The 10466-nt window shown below is 39.8% G+C and overlaps 1 long non-coding RNA gene across 1 annotated transcript; it reads left to right on the top strand.

The window, feature by feature from the left end:
• Nucleotides 1-7245: 7245 nt before the first annotated feature.
• LOC307030017 lies at nucleotides 7246-8464 on the top strand. The gene is made up of 2 exons (XR_013805478.1): nucleotides 7246-7350; nucleotides 7893-8464. It is a non-coding gene; the product is annotated as an uncharacterized lncRNA (long non-coding RNA).
• Nucleotides 8465-10466: the final 2002 nt, after the last annotated feature.

Genomic DNA, 10466 nt, shown 5'->3' with positions numbered 1-10466 from the left:
TATACAGATACAGTAAATACTGTGGATATGTGTAATGTTCCTCTCTGGCTGCATTTAAAAATAAAATAGAGAAAATAAATAAAATAGCTTTTGAAAATATGTGCATCTTAAAAGTGCTTAATTTTAGATAAATAAAATAAAGTGTAGCAGCAGCTTGAGTTTCTCTTTTTCTTTGTTAACCGTTTCACATCATGACTTAACTGTTTCAGACGATTATAGAACAATATCAGTCTTTACACATCATAACAATTTTACAGTTTTAAAGTTTCTCTTTCTTTCCCTCTTATATTGCAGTCCCTCACTCACTTTGTTCTGTTCAGTGCGAGAATTGAGCTTGTCCTGCCAGGAGTTTAAATCTGGGCTGAAATGGTGTCAGGGCCATTCTCATGCAGGTGCTCATTGGTTAGGCTCGGTTAGCCTGCGCTGGAACAATATTTAGAGACTTGGAGAGCGCCATGTGTAATTATTTGTCCCTGTCTGCCGCTAACACGCCTGTTTACTCTCCTCTCCGCTTCTCTCTGCTGTGCTCTCATCTCTTCTTCTGTGTTTCTCTCCCTATATCGCTCACTCGTCTCTTTTGCCCCCTGTCGGCGGCGGTTAAAATAGAATCGCCCCGTCAAAATTGAAATCCCCTATTAATGTATTGATTATAGGTCCGGTTCCGTATAGGTCGGAGTCTGGGTCCGGATCCGGACCGCGGTCCGCCTGTTGCCGACCCCTGGTCTATGATGTGTCATGACATTTGATCACAGAACCATTCATTTTCTGAGAAAATGAACTTTATTTGTAGACCCAAAATCCAAAATTGGTCTCTCTCATCCCTTGCTTTTTCCTTTTTTTCTGTTGCTAGCATCTAACAACTGAGTAGTCGCCTCTCAAAATGACATCCCTTTTTAAAAATCCAGACACTTTCTTTCTGCTTAGTTGAGCCACAGCAGCACACCCCCCTGCTTACCATCCATTTGGAACCCCAGGCCCTTGGCACTAATCTGCAGGGGCTTGGGTTAAGGGGTCAGCCAATGGGTCCTGATCCCGAGGAACCTCCCGGCTGGGATCGCTTCACTCCGCCCCCTACATTTCACTCTATAGCGCTTTTCATTACTCTCCCAGTACTAGAAGCTCTATACCTCCCCCCTCCCCAAACCCCCTGGTATCTGGGTTAAATGGAAAAGTGAAAGCCTGGAGGTGGCTTGAGGACTTTCTGGGGCCTCAGCAGGCCAGGAATAGAGAGATTCTCTGGGCTGGGAGGCTGACCCAAAGCCTGGGGCGGGACCTGTGTGAACCTGGTGTAATTATATTAGCTGCAGTATTTAGACCCCTTGGCCTTGGCTTTCAAAAGCACTTTAAGTGAGGACGGTTTTCATCACCACCTGATTTGGACAGGCCCCCCTAGTGTTTCGGTTTGCTGCACTAAAATCCACCATCATAACTATTTGTCGGACAAGGTCATGTCACTTTAACTTGTAATGTGCCCTGGCCCCTCCCCATTTCTTCCTCTTTTTTCAATTTATTTTGTAGTGAGCCCCTTCTGAGTGACAGTCCCCGTCTGCCCATATTTCATTTAGACAGGCTGGGTGGTCATGATCACACATGTCTGAAAATGCAAGTTAACACATATTCACAAAAGCACACACACTCTGCCATATAACACATGTATTTGTCCCTACATTTATCTTTTCAAGGGAGCAGCTTTATTCATCCTTTCGCTGGATCTCTCTCTCAGAGTGCATGCTGGGTAGCCTACTGTTGGCTCCATTCCCAGTTGGACATGGTTAAAAAAAAAAAGAATGATTAACAATCACTTGAAAGCATGAATGTGTAGTGCCTCCCCGTGTAATGCTTCTCTGCATAGTGCATTATCATATCCCAAAGGACCAGAGAGATATAATTACCGTTGTGTTCCACCTAATTGCTCAGCTCTGGCAAATTAACGTGCCCTTTTTACAACCTTGTGTTTGTGAAATGCTATGCATGCTGTTTGTTTCATGTTTGAATCAACATATTTACACATGGAATTATTAACCACCTCTCTTAATTACATTGTGTTCTGAGCTAGCTAAATGCAGTACAGACATTTGTTTTGTACTGATGAACTCATTTAAGAACAATATATAAATCTCTATGTGGGAGAGAAAGGGCTAAAGTATACAATATGTATAAAAGGCTCAAGTAGCTACTCCTTTACCTGTAGGGAACTTCAAGACGCTCAAAACAATGCTAGCCTTTCTGGTATTGCTAATTGCTTCAGACATTTATACCGAGATATACCGTGGATAGCTGTTTCTTCTGCAATTGTTCACATTTCTTCCTTGAAACTGCTTGGCACGGCACCAATAATAAACACTAAGCTTTTAGCAGTGCGACCGGAATACACTTATTTATATTTATGGCTCCAAAACAATCAATGTGCTTAAAGTTGTTTCCAAGTGCAAACTGGACATGAGATCAAGTGAATTCAAGTTGATTGATCTTGTCTGTCCAAATTAGAAGTCATGTAAGATAAAGAACAATGTTTAAAACTCTCTTTGAGAGAGATATGGCTACAGTATATGTATAACAGTCTAAGAGCTACTCCTTCACCTGTATGGAACTGAAAGATCAAATCAAAGATAGCATTTTTGTTAATGCTAATTGCTAGAGTCATTTAGAGAGATATAGAGCTGATATATATATATTTCTATGTGAAACCCCTTCGCACAGCAGCAATAATAAACACTAAGCTTTTAGAAGCGCAACCGGAAGGCCCTTATTTATAGCTCCAATAACATTAACATTAGAAGTTGTGTTAGCTAAATGTTTTTTCCATGTCTTTGAGACAACTCTCTGTAAATCAAGGAACACTTGGCTGTAAACAACTGGACTTGAGATAAAGTGGATCCGTTGCTGATTCTTGTCCCTCTTTGTGTCAAGTTGAGGTTTATTTAATTGCTTTCCATGATGGATGTGTAAGCTGGCATTGTATCCATGAATTAGCCTCTCTTTTTCTCACCCCATGACACTGCCTTTTCAACAAGTAGCCTATATTCATAAATGACATGTGCTTTATACTGTTTTATGACAACAGTGTTCATTCTGGCATCTCATTTGGTAATATTTACCAATTCATTTAGGCTATGCGGTTTATTTTGCGTCATTGGACATAAATTCCACGTTGAGCTTTCAGCATATTGTAATTCAAATTGTCTAAGAGAAAATACAGGTTCTGCACTCCCTATTGCAGAGAGTGTGCCTATCAAATCTTAAACAAATACATTTCAATGCACCCTTCAGGTGATCAATGCCTGACAAAGGCAGAATATCCTGCAACATTGGCAACAACTGCTTCCAATGCCAAGCAACCAAAAGAAAATGTACAAACTAACCCAACAAGATTCGATGTTAGCAAGGTGTTTCAAAGAAGAGTGCTGTTTAGAGGAGAGCTGCGGGGTGAGGCCTGTATTTTCAAATTGGTTTGACTTTTCAAGGAAACTGGACCAGCTTTCAGTTTACTTTACTCAAGTGTGCTTGCTGTACTGCAGCTATAAGTATTGCCTTTTTGATGTGTAGGTGTTGTCAATGTCTATTGTAAGTTTAGCTGAAGAGGCACTGTTACCTTTCTATACCAGACTGCTGTGAATCTCCAGCAATCACTTGGGGCGGTGAAAAGTACAGACTCACACCTCAGTAAATAAAGTTGTCATTCAAATTGCAGAATGAACATTACACCTGCTATCAATATCCTCACTTTACATTATAGGACTTCATGTCACTGTCACAGGTATAGCTTGAGAGGAGGAAGATATCATTACATTATATAAGATAACATTAATACACTGATAATGTTTTTGTAAAATCTTAAAAAGAAGATGGTTACCAACTTTGCATTAATCTTGCAATCATCAAGACACAAAGGCACAACCTTTGTTAAGCAATATTTGTCAGATTTTCACTTGGACTGTGGATGAGTTTAACCCATCAATTATGTTAATTCCTGAAATACTTGGAAAAATACTCAAATCCAACACAACACTTGATAGTGCAGTTGGTCAAGCAGTTCAATTACATCCTGAAGAAGAGTTTTGTTTTTTTAACAGCTTGTTGATTAACAGTGAATTAAACGAATTAATTAATGTGTCCATTTGTGCATTTTTGACATTATTTATCTTGTTGTTATTTTCTTTGTTTGAAGGAAATACTTAATTCAACTTTCTTCAAGTTGGTATAGTGTTTAATTTAATTGTGTGTGTGTGAAAGAAGTTCATCAATAAATATATTTTGTCAATGTTTTCATTGACCGAAGGACCGGTTACACTGTATCACACTTTGCTGCATACAAATTCTTCTTCGCCTATTTAGATCATTTCACTTTTTCTGTCTTGACTCAGACACACACCTACGTGTATACACAAGCGTGTCAGGAAAAAGCAAAGAGGGAGATATAACTATCTGTGAGGCAAATGAAAGCTGCGTAGGTTAAACAGCATGAAAACCATGAATGCAGAACACTTCCGGCTAAACTAAATCTCAACAGATATCAAATGTACATGCAACCTGCAGCCCAAATGATGTGAAGAACCCCGGCTAGCTAACTCCCGCACATCAGTATCTCATTTAGCTCATGAGCTCTTTAGGTCATGCCTTGTTTATGGGAATCAATTCCACCCTACCTGACACGCTGGCTTGCATTTCAGTTGTTGTTCTCCCGGTCAGTCGGGCATGTTGGAGCAGTTCCAGTACAAATGAGCCAGGAGGGGTGAATGGACTGTAGAGGCATGCATCAAGGCCCACAGCTATGAGTTATGTTGTGTGTGAGAGAGAGGAATAATTATCAAGTACACACAGCTTCGAGAGGGCAGTGATTTTTTCTGTTTTTTTTTTCTTCAGCGGGATAAATGTTCTTCTTGAAGCGATCAGAGAGCTCATGATTTATTTAATTCGCCCTGTGGCCCATCTGACGCCCCCCCCACCATCTACAGGGTGTAAACGCAGGAATGGAAACTCATAGTTGTCCACAGAAGACTGGATTTCAGTGTCTCTCTCCCTCCACACTCACTCTACATCAGAGGTATTCAATATTCAAAGAGACCCAGTTACTTGAAAACATGTAGTGTAATCAGTCATTTCTTAAGGAATTGTAATCTGTTACTCCCCATCGATCAAAATAAATCAAAATAATTTACCATTTCAAAGTATGACATTTTTAACACAAACACACACACTTGAATTGAACTTGTATAGAAAACACATATCCACTTTTACCATACACACAGGAACAAGGTCTACATTTAAAGTAAAGAGAAAAAAAAGAATAGTCTGAATTAAAAACAGAGACCGGGCCAGCTTATTTCTGCCAGAGGAGGTGCTAGGTAGACACGGCCAAAATGTTTTTAGGAAGCATACTATCTGTTCTCATTTACTTTTCAAATAAAGTATATTATACGATTGATCTGAAACATGTGGGGCATGAAAATAAAATAAACTATACTGGCAACAGAATCGGATGGAAATAAAACATTCAAAACAACAAGAAAAGGTACCGGAGGTGACAGATGTACAGGGTGTGTTAGTGTGCCTGCGTGGCTTCACTCAGTGTGTTAGCATGTTAGCTCTGCCAGTCTGACATGGTGCTGATGCTGCCAGCAGTGAACAGAAGACACAAACAAAAAAAGTTCAACTCCCCTCGCACCTTTTGCCTCCTTTCAAAACTTTCTCAGCAGCAGAAGCAGAGAGGCTGTCATTGATTGAAATGCACGATGCCACTCTCACTCTTTCTCTTCCTATCAACTCTGTCTCTCTCACCTCTCCTCTGATATCTGCTGATGGATACAAGTATAAATAGAACACTCTGTGTGAAAATGATAGGTGGTGAGAGGAAAGGGAGAGAAGTGTGTCAGTATTTATAATTCCCAAGTCAAGAGATCTTTATTATGTTTGGAGTTTGTTAACCTTTATTCTTTCTGTTATTTCATTTTAATATTTGTTATGAACCCCAAGCAACAAACACAAGTATTAACTTGCAACCTGTAAACTACGGATGCTCCGATCGATCGGCCGCCAATCGATATCGGCCGATACTCACTCTCTGCCGATCGATCGGTGCTCTCTAAAAATGCCGATCGCAAGAGCCGATCGCATGACGTAAATGGATGACGTAAAATTGACGTAATGACACTTTTCTCTGTGCGCGGCAAAACAAGCTTGCCAAAATGGCTTCACCAGTCTGGCAGTATTTGAAGGTGTCCGAAAATGACAATAAAATAGCGGTATGCAACGTGTGTGAAGCAGAAATCGTGCAGCTCCACCCGCTGTGACGGACCGGGGAGCGAAGCAAAACACAAACTTAGAGTTAGACCTAACACACTTAGCTATTTTATCTACCTCTGGAACTAGCTAAACTAGTTATAAATATATTCTTCACTATCGGGTCATTCATTACTGGATCAGCGGGCTGCATGAGACAATACTGACAGGCTGCCAGGAGAGAGAGAGAGAGAGAGAGAGAGAGAGAGAGAGAGAGAGAGAGAGAGAGAGAGAGAGAGAGAGAGAGGAAAAGAGAGCGCTTCCGCTCACTTCTCCCGTCTCATTATCCAAAGTTAATGTAAACTTGAATAATGTACTTCATTTGAATGTAATAATTATGTTGATTGTTGTTTGTGGAAGCGCCAGTGAATGAGCCCCATTAACTGAGTTTGAAATGGAAATGGAACAGCCTGGCCTCCTACAAAAAACGACCATGTAGGCTGATTGTACATGCCCTTATTACGACCCAGAGGCACGTTTTAAAGTGTATGTTGTTTCTTAAACGACCACTAGAGGTGCTCTAGTGGTCGTGTAAGGAACAACATGCTCCCGGTCAAGCGGCAAACTCTGTGGAAGAGCCGGGACGCCAATACGGAAGTGGCACACACTGCAGTTCATATATTGGCCGAGAGGGACTGACTGCAGAAAGGAGCAATTTCCATAGACCCCCAAGTTAAAATGCCCATCTTTACAGCAGAAAAAAACATGTTTCTACCCATGGATGCAATAAATATTATTATGAATATAGTTAGATTCCACCTTCATGATTATGGATCTGTGAGTGAATTGTTTTCTAACACGACCCTTTTATTTACATTAGGACTGAAAGTTTTTGCATAAATTAGGGCGTGGTCACATTGAGTGACGGCTCTGTGAAGTGACTGCTGCTGCTAGCTTCTTGTCTCTCTGCTAGCTGCTCCGTGAAGCTAGCTACAGGGACTCTGCCTGGTCAGTTCATCCAGGGAACACAACTCCCCCCCGGCCGTGTTTGTTGGTTCTTCATGCTTATATATCGGACTATTGTGACTCGCTCTGCGGTTGAAAGAGACGGTGCACGAATGCGGTTTTGCGGTAAGTGAAATTTGAGTACTTATTTATGTTTTAATGATTTTAATCAGCTACGTAATTAATGTTAAGGCTTGGGTTAGCGTGTAAGCGAGTGGTACATCGGTGCTAACGATGCTAATAGTAACCTCCAAGCTAAAATCATAGACTGTATATATAAAGGTTGAAACGAAATAAACAAGTGTTAAGCGTTAAATGGGATAATACTGTACAACAAACGGCTTCTGTTTGAGGTTGATCAAATAAGGTCATCCTTGTAACTTAGAGAGATATTTTATTATGTAGGTAGGAACTGTATGCATCGCTAAGGTTAATTTAAATTGGCTATGCTCAAGTATGTAGACAAGCTAATGTCGAAGTAGTGTATGTGTGTATTGTGTGAAATTGGTATCAAATAAACAGTAAGCATTGTTAACACAACTTCCAAAGTTACAGTCGAATAAAAAGGACCCTGACTCGGACAATACACAATCCAACATGTTCAACAGAAGAGAATCAGTTATATTGTTTGTACACATGGTACTTTACATAATATGTGTTTGTTTAAGGTGTCCAGGTGATGCAGACAGGCTGGACCAGAGAGTGAGAGACAGAACTGGACTCCTCACAGCAGTGAACTTCAGCTCAGGTACAAAGACTTTTTTTCATACTGTACAAAGAATCGAGAAAGATATTGGTTTAAATAAATGAAGTATTGACTTTAATACACTGATATACATTCCATTAAACAATACTAGATCACCTACACATCAGTTAAGTTGAGGGTTTTTTCCATGCAAAAAGTTAGATTTAGATGTTAACAAGCAATGTGATTTTGTCAGCTTTCTAATTTAATGTACTGAAGGCAAAGATATTAATCACAGTGAGAACTGCTTCTATTTATCTCTCAATATTGTCTGTAAAAAAAAGTGGTAAAAGTTATTCTTTCAGTGAGACAACAGAGCAAGCTTCTACAGTTGCACTACGTTTTGATAACAGTTTAATATTATTTTGATAACATATATTTCAATGTTGATGAACTTCATACTGTTCATTCATAATCTGATTGTCTTTGTTGCTCACTGTTGAAATAAAAAAAAAACATTACAATTACAAAATAATTATATCTACAGCCCCTAAACACACAAACACACCGCTTTCATAAATAACACACTGGTTCTGCAATAATATGTTTTATGTTTCCTGTAATTTTTGTTTGGAAAGGACATGCCTGAAAGACACGACATTTTCTCCTTCTCTGAGGGTCAAGAAGAACATCCAAGAGGAACTTTAAAAGCTGATGTTATGAGATTTTAAGACCAGTACACTGAGAAACTACTTTTATTGTAAAAACAGTCAGCTGATGGAATGCAGCTATTTCCACATCTACACTCCATCAGCTGATTATTTCTATTTGCCTCGCTTTATGAGCTTCACATCACTTGTGCCTTGTACCGCAGAGTTTGCAACGTCACAAATAAATAGGGCCAATCTTCAGTCAGATGTGAATGTGTAATCTAACTTTTTCAGTAAGAATAATGGACGAAAGGAGTGCAAATACAAATACAATTGAATGAAATGTGAACCAAAAGTTAATCAAACTTAAAAAGCACATATGGACAGAAGGTGTAAACCTATTAAATGTATAAGTAAACACATTTAGTCAAATAAAGTGACAGACTAGGCCTGTGCAGTTGGTATCAGCTTTGCCCAGCATGGGCTCCTCCATCAGGCCTGGTCCTCCTCGCTGAGGAAAGACCCTCAGTCCTCTCCAAACCAACAGACAGGACGTCCATCACACAGAGGTTTCTCCCTGAAGTCTCTGCAGCATTCTGGACACCACGCTGTCTCAATCCGTCCACACTGAATATGAGAGGGGGAAAATGAAAATAACAAATGCTTTAGACAATAAGAAACATAAAGTTGACTGTTGAGTTGCTCAGTTTTTTTAGATTGTCAATACTATTACTGTATAACTAATATATCAGGTTAAGAGACACATTCAAATAAAGATTGGTCTTTAAATACATGTTGTCTTTTGAATTGTTTGTCTAAAGTCAAGGATCTAGAACTGGTACTTAGTTTTAATGATACAGTCTGGTTATTATGCTGTTTGGAGGAGGCCTCACATAAGAGCACTAACTAGCTACCATCACATGTACCTTAGCTTGACTTAAATGTATTAAACGTATAATTAAGTGATATCAAAGTATAAATAACTAATGTCACACAAACATATTAATATTTGCTTGATTCCAATGTTGAATTTAGCACAATTGCATACAAACGTTAAGGGATTTTAAGATTCTGAAGTATTATGCTAAAAACTCAATAACTTAGATTATTATTTATAGTTTTGCTGAATAGTTTCATGTCCGCTTACCTTAGAAACGTAAAATGCCACGGCAGTGTGCAGATGGGGAGCATGTTAGCTTAGCTTGGTAGCTTCAGCTAACTCTGGAACTTTCAGCTCGGTGGCAGCAGGTCCCGCCTTGGATCCGCCTCTTTGCCCTTATTTGGAGCAGGCTGGAGAAGGCGGGAGTTGAACTCTGACGTCACTGTCGAGCCGTTAGTGGCCGGCTCCGCCTACTAAGGGCTTCTCTGCAACTCTGCAGAATCCTATGGGTGACGTCACAGACCCTACGTCCATTTATATATACAGTCTATGCTCCCGGCCCGTTCATTGCAAACGCTCCGGAGGGACGTTTATTCACAAATAAGGTGGAAATTGACTAATAGCCGTAGCGCCGCCGTCCTGACGTCAGGACAGTGTTCAAATCTGGATCAGTCTGTCAGATCCGTTGCAGACCCTTTTTTAGAGATTTGGGTATGGAGGAAAATAGAGAGGGATGTGTTTTCTGACACTTGGTGAGTTCCCTGGAACTCCGGGGACACATATTAATGTATAAAAGACGTACAAAATTGCATTTTGCATGATAGGTCCCCTTTAAAGTATTCTTTAATGAGTAAATAAAGCCTTATTAGTTTGTCTGTTTTGCACATCCTCATGTTAATATCTTTGGACGTCCTGCACTAAACTGTTTTATTGTAGAGATCACTACAGTATCTTCTTGATATGTTCTATTCTATATTTCTATCATGCCTTCTACTTCCCCCCAATTTTGTATGTAGGCTACTCTTAA

Source organism: Notothenia rossii (genome assembly GCF_949606895.1).
Source record: "Notothenia rossii genome assembly, chromosome: 2".
Lineage (NCBI taxonomy): Eukaryota > Metazoa > Chordata > Actinopteri > Perciformes > Nototheniidae > Notothenia > Notothenia rossii.
This window is presented reverse-complemented; position numbering and strand designations above follow the sequence as displayed.